Below are 6,462 nucleotides of genomic sequence, written 5' to 3'. Positions count from 1 at the left end.
AGCTCTTGGATCAAACCGACTTAAAGAACGGCATAGATGCAACCTAGGATGCGGTGGAGAACTGACATAGCAATGGGAGGCTAACAGGGGGGCCCATAGGTCGGGCGGCCTTTAGGTGGGGTCAACCAGCCCCACATGTCAGAGACATGGGCTCCACTTCGGTGATTTGTCTTTTGGAGTCTTCTAGAGTCTTCCCACATCGATTACACGGTGGAATTCCGTAATTTTCTTTGACGAATAGGTCCCCCTTTACGGGTTTCTAAATAAACCTTGCTAAAAACATACATTCACCAAAACTCATGTAATTTATTAGTTTAAACCCCTATACCTATGTTTGGTGATGGAATTAAGTATAAATACAGGTTATGTTAGTGACCGTCAACAGTCATCAAGCTCGGGTTCACTACCACGAGCACCGACTCCTCCCTCTTCGTACTTCACCGCGGGAATGACATCGCGTACCGGCTTTTGTACATCGACGATATTGTCCTCACATGCTCAAGCTTGGCTCTGCTCCACTCCATCGTCGAACACCTCCGTGCTGAGTTCACAGTCAAGGACATGGGCGACCTCTACTTCTTCGTCAGCATTGACGTCAAATGCACTTGCGATGGCTTCTACCTCTCGCAAGAGCGGTACGACGAGGACATCCTCGACCATGCTGGAATGTCCAACAGCAAGCCTACTTTTATGCCGGTTGATTCCAAGGGGAAGCTGTCCGCTGATGGCGACGCCATCGACGACGCACAATCCTACCGTAGCCTGGCGGGAGCTCTATAGTACCTCACGGTGACCAGACCGGATCTCGCATTCGCGGTCCAGCAGGCTTGTTTGCACATGCATGATCCGTGGGCACCGCACCTGGCGCTCCTCAAGCGACTTCTTCGGTACGTACGCGGCATGACGTCGCTTGGCCTCCATCTACGTCCCTCCACCAAGCTCACCATGACTGCCTACACCAACGCCGACTGGGCCGGCTGCCCTGATACGCGGCGCTCCACGTCGGGCTTCTATGTCTTCCTCGGGGACTCCCTCGTCTCGTGGCCGTCGAAGCGGCAACCCACCGTGTCATGATCAAGCCCCGAGGCGGAGTACCGCGCCGTGGCGAACGCGGCTGCTGAGTGCATCTGGCTTCGGCAGTTGCTCGACGAGCTCTAGTGCAGCATATCGAAGGCTACGGTGGCTTACTGTGACAATGTGAAGGCGGTCTACATGTTCTCGAATCCAATCCATCACAAGCGGACGAAACATATCGAGCTTGACATTCATTTTGTGCGGGAACACGTCCAGCTCGGGGATCTACGTGTTCTCCATGTTCCGACAGGTGAACAGTTCGCGGACATGATGACGAAAGGATTGCCAACCACAAAGCTTTTTAGTCCGGTCTTTGTGTCGTCCCTACTACACATCAGACTACTCGGGGGGGGGGGGGGGGGGGGTGTTGAGGATACAGTATATGAGCCTGACTCAGGAACCGCCAGGACCAGCGCGTGGTGACCGCGCTCACCAACAGCACACGACGTGCGTAGACTAGGACAATTGCTGAAAATAGCAACCTCCATTTGTTGTACTATATATACATTCAATTGAGATCAATACAAAGTGTTGGCTCCTATTACTTCTCTACAATTAGAACTCTTCTATTTTTTTTTAAAAAAAAGTAGAACTCTTCTGTTGTAACTAACTAGAACTAGAATTGTGCACCTGCCCTCTGGACTAGATAAAGAGAGGCAAGGGCACCCCCTTGTAACATATCATACAAAGCAATGTCACACAGGACGTAGGGTATTACACTATTCATCGGTCTGAACCTGAATAAATCGCTATCTCGCGTTAACCATCGAGCTCAGTTTACGCCTAAGCCGAACCAATCCGCACTCTAGATAACCCCGTAGCAAGGTTGTCGGTCATTAGACACCGACAGCTGGCGCACGCCCGGTAGGGGCTTTCAATGGACCCCCAAGATCAACACCGTGTTCCCGGCGAGATCGACTTTCATCTTCAGTTTCTAAGTCTACACGGCGGATGACTCCGGCAAGCTCCATAGTCACCTCGTGTAGACTTCTGTGGATCAAGCTTCTCCACATCCTCGTCAAGACACGCTAGAATATCTCGTCGGGAATTTTGGTGAATTTTCAATTTCTAGTCCGACCTGGACGTGGAAACACATCAAGACACTCAAGTCCAAGTCGGGAATGACCAAGTTTTCTAAGTCGGCTGCTGAGCCATCGGACAACTGCAGTCCAAGCCTAGTCCAACTCTCGGGCTCAGGATACCGCCTCTGTTTATCAGACGGCGGTCTCAAGACTTGTGCCATCCACTCCGATCATACAGGAGGAGGACGAAGAAGAATTCCCGCTGACAGGTGCTCAGCAAGGCCTAGTCCTCACTGCCACGTCAGAGGGGAAGATCATACACTGGTCAGGTGTTCGACTACTCGGGAACGCCTCTGATTCTGTTATGATTCATTTTATTAGTGATCAACCACTCTCTTAGAAGACACCCCTTCGGAAGTGTACTTTCACATGTATATATATGTACAATCATGGATCAATGAATGAACAAGAGTTTCCACTCTCATTTATCTCATAAAGTCTCTTGCTTTACATCAAAGACACTTTATACTGAATACGCTATCAGCACGCATGGTTCTCTCTGCCAAAGTGCTAATTGGCCACTACGTTCGAAAGGGAAGACGCTGGGGCAGTTCCTGGACGCTACTCGCTGAAACAGAGGCGATCGCCGGAGAAGGGGACGACCGCCATGGCTTCGTTTTCTGCGTCAACCCCTCTACACGGAAACAAACAAGGAGATGGTCGAATCAGTGGCACTGCGGCCTGCAAGCCCCGACCAAGAACAGCAATCTGATTGAAGAAAAAAGCAAACGTCTGGACACAGAAAACTGTAAGCACAGATGTAAATTTCTTCAATTCATTCTGTTCTTACCTCTCTATGGCAATGGACGCTGCGGCGACCTGGTGCCCGGCCCTGGCCTGCACTGGCGGCTGCACGCCCATGGCAAGCCTGGCGGCGGTTGGCGTCTTCAGATCAGCCCCAGCGGCGTCCACGCTTCAGGATGGCGAGCCCGCGTCTGGCTGAGAGCGCCCGTGGTTGGCAACTCCAAGGCCAGGCGGCCTTCGCGCCAGGGCCCCGTGCCTGTGGCCTCGCGCCGCGGCTGGCGGCCACCGCAGCGGCACGGAGACAACCTCCCAAGCAAGGTTTTTTTTATCGGCCGAAATTCACGGAAATTTCCGAAATTTCCTTTCTATCCACAGGGTTCGATAAAATTTGACATTGGCCAAATTTTTTCTTCTTTCCTACTTCCTCACAGACAACCCAAATTCAGCCGTACGACAATCCCACACTATAATATTTTATTCTTGTTTTTATCTGTGAACCAGTGATGTTTAATAGCTTAGGAATAGTTTCAAGTCAAATTCTATGGAATTTTTTCAAAACAATTTGATTTTTTTTTGAATTTGGTCTGATATTTCCGATATATCTTGCTTATCCTATTTATCCATGACCTCCGATAAATTTTTATTTCCGATAATGAAAACCTTGCTCCCAAGCGGCCTTCTGCCTGCGGCAGGCGGCCTCGTCCTCGCTGCAGTGGCCCCCGCGGCCGGGCACGCACGCAAGCCCCACACTCACGCATGGCGGCTCCTGGTCTCGCGCCCGCGGCCAGCGGGGTGCCGCGCACCCGCGGCCAGCGGGGTGCCGCGCACCCGCGGCCAGGCGCACACGCGCCGCCATGCCTTTGGCCTTGCGTCGCGACCGGTGGCCTCCGGTCCTTGCCATGCGCCTGCGGTGACTGGCCACCCCCGGCGGCCGGTGCTTCTGACGAGATCCCAGTCCCACGGCAGGCAGCCCACGCAGCCTCGCGCTGTGGCCGGTTCGCACCGCGGCAGGCGGTCTAGCGCCGTGGCCGACATCGCGCCACAGCCCCCGCGGCCTCCCGCCGAAGGCTCCCGCGGCCCTTGCGCCGGTGGCAGGCAGCCCGGTGAGCCCGCGGTTGGCCGAGGCCGGAGGCAGGTCGATGGCCGCATGATTTTTTTTCCTTCCGTGAGGAATCGCCCGTGGGTGGATTGGATAAGATTTTGTATTTTGTACAAAAACTCTCTTTATTTTCTGTGAATTTCATGATAGTTCAAATAGATTATTAGGGCCCGTTCCTCGCTGAAAAAAACAAGCCGAAACACTGTTCCGGCTGATTTGTTGTCAGAGAAAAACATTGCTCCGGCTAAAAAAATAAGCTGAAAAGTATGAATTATAAGAGCAGCGAACAGGCCCATGCCCTCAGGTTTTAACATATCTACAATGTACTATTATTTACCTCATGTAAATACTTTATGATGCACAATATTTACCTCATGTAAATAATATTTTTGAGACCATCAATCATCAGAAATGTTGCATCATAATATGTATAGCTGCAGATGAGTTTACCACAATAAATTCACCCATTCCCGTTCCTATTTTTCTAGAAAGTCCTGCTAGTGTTCAAAGAGTTTGTCTAATGGCATTCCCAATAACACATACCACCTTAGTTACATTGTTCAAAGTGTTTGCCCATGACAATTTCCAATAACATGTAACCGATGTGTTGAATATATTGTTCAAAGTGTTGTCATTTGACATTCTCATTAACAATATATTCCACTTTATATTTCTATGCAATTTATTCTTGCACTTTTAATTAAATCCATTAGCTTATATTCAAAGCTCCAAGTGCTTAATTCATTTCATGCAAATATTTTATGTGATTACGTCATCATTTGTGTATAATGTTCTGAAACTTTGGATATTGGCCATACACAAGGTGGTACCATAGTACTATTGTGGGATCTACACTGTGTTATACATAGTGATTATCCTCAACGTGCGTACCTAATATCAAGTTTTAGGACAAATGACATTCGCCTTCACCGTGACTACTTTTGTTCATTTTTCAAAATTGGCCATATACAAGGTAGTACCATAGTGCTACTATGGGATTTAATCTTCAGTGCGTACCCGATTTTCAATATGAACTGCAAAGGGGTCTACACCTTTAGATGATTGCCATAATTCATCTTTTGGATTGGCCAGACACAAGCTGATATCTCAATACTACTATAGGATCTACACTATATCCAACACATAGTGATTATCCTCGTGAGCTTGCCCAATCTAAATATGAATTACACAAGGTTTACACTATTTTGGTGTTTACTTTCAAAGTGATAGTCTCATAATTTGAGGTCTACACCATGTTTTTATAAACATAGTGACTGCCTTCAAGTTGAATCACCCAATAAGGTTTATGTCATGTTTCTTACATATGACTACCTTCAAAGTGTGATCAACCCATACTATTAGCATAAATACAAGGTAGTCGGATAACATCTACTGCACATATTTGCAGATTATGCTCCCCTACCACAAGGTCAACAATTTAGTTTGCACCTTCAATGTGTTAATTCGCTAATATATAATTATTGAGACTATATCTTGGCAATGATTACCGTTCACAGTGATAGTAGTGTTTTTGTATCACCTATCCAACATGAGGTAAACACTACATGTGATTCGAGATTTATCTTGACTTCATAATATTTTGCATATACCAATTCAAGACTCATCTTGAATTTGAAGATATTTAAGTAATCAGTTACATAAATAAATAGCAATCTATAGTGCATAATTTGGGGACTCCTTTCTATCATATAAGGAGTCTATGTTTTGGAAATGATTTTACATCATCTCATCCAGTCCCATAGGAATGGATTCCAAAATATTAGCAGCGACCTTTGTCGCCTATTTTTATAGAATGATCAGTCTATAATCTAGTATTACCTTGAACAAATTTTTGCCTTTATTGCTATACCATTTACTGTCAAAAAGTAAATCCATACATGATAAACTCATGTAGGACATGGCTAATATTTCCAATTTGGAATATTTTCATCCTCGCACAGGATGGAATTTATTTTCCTATCTTGAGAGTTAAGATATCTATTCATAATATCATTGGGGGCATATGGCATCACTGCTATTGTTGCTCAACCCTAACAAAATGATCAGTCCATTCTGGATATTGCCACACTTGTGTTTTTTGCATTTTTTATGCAACTCCAGCACTTGGATTTCTACAAATTCGTGTATTCAAAGGAGTGAGATCCATCTACCTTTTGCAAGTCCCTCATTGGGATTTCAACAAAGGTAATATTGCCCAAAAACATAAACGATTGGTTACTCCTTTGTTTACAAGGATCTTGGGTCCATGGCAATTATAACATAATAGATTCTCATAAACACAAATGTCATTTTTCCTTAGAAAAGTGATAAAGTGTGACAAATCTCACATCACAAAAATGTTATTGTACAGTCCGTGAGCACAGAAATGCCAAATCAAATATTTGGCTCAACTATACCTCCAACTCATTGTTGGAGGCAAGCAAGTTCTTTGGAATAATTTGA

Source organism: Miscanthus floridulus, chromosome 4, assembly GCF_019320115.1.
Source record: "Miscanthus floridulus cultivar M001 chromosome 4, ASM1932011v1, whole genome shotgun sequence".
NCBI lineage: Eukaryota > Viridiplantae > Streptophyta > Magnoliopsida > Poales > Poaceae > Miscanthus > Miscanthus floridulus.
Note: the sequence above shows the minus strand (reverse complement) of the source record.